Source organism: Mobula birostris, chromosome 8 (genome assembly GCF_030028105.1).
Source record: "Mobula birostris isolate sMobBir1 chromosome 8, sMobBir1.hap1, whole genome shotgun sequence".
NCBI classification, from domain to species: domain Eukaryota; kingdom Metazoa; phylum Chordata; class Chondrichthyes; order Myliobatiformes; family Myliobatidae; genus Mobula; species Mobula birostris.
In genome coordinates this window covers 94,551,143-94,553,615 of record NC_092377.1, presented here as the reverse complement: position 1 = coordinate 94,553,615, position 2,473 = coordinate 94,551,143, and the positions used below count along the sequence as shown (strand labels likewise).

At 47.4% G+C, this 2,473-nt stretch overlaps 1 non-coding gene across 1 annotated transcript; it reads right to left on the bottom strand.

Annotated features, from left to right (window-relative positions):
* Positions 1-950: 950 nt before the first annotated feature.
* LOC140202387 (U5 spliceosomal RNA) lies at positions 951-1,064 on the bottom strand. The gene has a single exon (XR_011887102.1). It is a non-coding gene; the product is annotated as a U5 spliceosomal RNA (small nuclear RNA).
* Positions 1,065-2,473: the final 1,409 nt, after the last annotated feature.

The following is a 2,473-nucleotide window of genomic DNA, read 5'->3' as shown; positions in this document are numbered from 1 at the left end:
GAAGACGCCACTCAAGGGACAACAGGCCACTGAGAGTCAAAGCAAAGGGCAGAGAAGGCAATGAACAGTTTTTAACTCACCCCTTCTCTCGGAGACCGGACTGGGAAGAGCAAAGGGTCTACATCCCAGCTTTGGAAGATGGGACTGGGAACAGCACAGTGTCCACACCCTGGCTCTGGGAGATGGGGTGTGCAGAACTATAAGAACAAGCCAGAGATTGAAACAGAAACACAGACCAATCCTCCCCCAGTGACAGACACCAATACCGTAAGGGACTCTTCACCCGGGGGGGGGGGGGGGTTATAAGTCTACAGCAGTTTGGGGGTTTCGTACCCCCCTTTCCCCCTCCCTGTCCAGGAACAGAAGAACCCTGTACTGAGGTCCATCATCACCAAGTCCTTGTGATGGCTCCGCCAAGGGTGAGTGTTTCAACAAACTGAGAGCGATGTAAATTGGGGTCTGCTTTGTCGAGCTTCTCAGCTCCTTCCGCAAAAAGTGATCATTTACCCCTCCTTCTTCCATTCCCCACTCTGACGACTTCTTCTCAGCTGCCCATCACCTCCCTCCGGTGCCCCTCCTCCTCCTCCCCGACACACTTCAGTCTCCTTTCCGATTCCTTCCTCTCCCGCCCTTTACCTTCCCCGCTTGTCACTGCTAGCTGTTTACATCATTCCCCTCCTGCACCCACCTATCACCCTTCCCACCCATTTTATTCCGGCACCCTCCCACTTCCTGACCAGTCCTGCTGAAGGCTCGGGGGAATCACCTGTCGCCATATGTTGCCTGAACTACAGTACTGAGTTTCCTCCGGTGGTTTTATAGTACCTGCAGAAGCTCTCTAATTTTTTAACAAGCACTGTAGATCAGATACACACGAAACGAATAACGCTGCACGGTAGACAGTACCTGTAACACTGCATGCTAATATTTTCTATTTTTCACGTTAGAGCAGCCCCACCGAAGCAGGGCAACAAAAAATTGTCTGAGACTCTGAGTGTTCCTCTCCACGGAAATCTTTAGTAAAAGGCGAAAGATTTATACGATCTGAAGAGAAACCAGAGTATACTGACATTGAACCCTCTCCATTCTCTCCTCACACATCCCCTACCCTTCTAAAGTAAATACGACCAGCTACAATTGTAACCAAAATCACACTGGAACAGAAACAACGATTTAACAAAACTTCTCCAAGCAGCAGAAAGTTGATTTACAAAGCCTTAATGCGAACCACGAAAGGAATTATATATATTTTTTTCAATTGCGCAAAGCATTGTGGTATGTAAATAAGGGGGCGGGGCGTGATCAGCCACAGGCTGAACTTCCGCTGGTTTTCTTTCTGATGTGTTGTGTGTCACGGAGAAGAAATCCTGGGTCACAATGTGATCCACAGGGAAAAGTAGAATCTTTTTATCAAAATAAACTTTATTCACAGTATAAATTACAAGAATAAACCAGGCAATACCTTTTCATTGTTACATTCACAGTCAATGTGTTACGGAATGTCAATTCCATTCCTTAAAACCAATAGGACTGTTGGCACTCATGTGACCCTGGGGTGGTTCACTAATACATTAACCTGCTGATTATCTCCCTCCTTGTCACCATCTGAAATTCTGCCAACAATATTTGTGGCATTGGCAGATTTATAGATGGCTTCTGAGCTGTGCCTAGCCACACAGTTGTGGGTATAGAGCAGGAGATTCCAATCTATGATCTAAGGACCCCTTGATTAATGGTACTGGCCCATGACATAAAAAAAGGTTGGGAACCCCAGGTGTAGGGAGGGTGCAGCAGTGGGCTAAGCATGCATATTTGAGATGCACCAGGGTTGACTGTCAGCGAGGAGGAGATGTTATTTTCAATCTGCACTGACTATGTTCTCCAGATGAGAAAGTCAAAGACCCAGTTGCAGAGGGAGGTACAGAGGCCTAGGCTTTTGAGCTTGTTGATTAGAACTGAGGATATGATCGTGAGCTATAATCATAACAGCAGCCTGATGTAGGCATTGCTTTGTCCAGGTGACTCAAAGCTGAATGGAGAGCCAGTGAGATTGTATCGGCTGCTGCCTCACTTTGGGAAGTCAGATCACCTGGCTGTACTTCTACTCCCTGAGTACAGGCAGAGACTGAAGACTGCAGCACCAATAGTGAGGACCAAGAAGGTATGGACAAGGGAAGCACAGGAGCACCTACAGGACTGCTTTGAATCAGTGGACTGGACTGTATTCACGGTTTCATCTTCAAACCTGGATGAGTATGCTGCTGTTGTTATCGACTTCATGAAAAACCTGTGTGGATGAGTGTGTGCCCACAAAGACTTACCCTACATTCCCAAACCAAAAGCCGTGGATGAACCAAGAGGTACGTCGTCTGCTGAAGGCTAGATCTGTAGCATTCAAGTCTGGCAACACAGGCCTGTACCAGAAGGCCAGGTATGATTTGCAGAGGGCTACTTCAAGGGCGAAGAGACAATT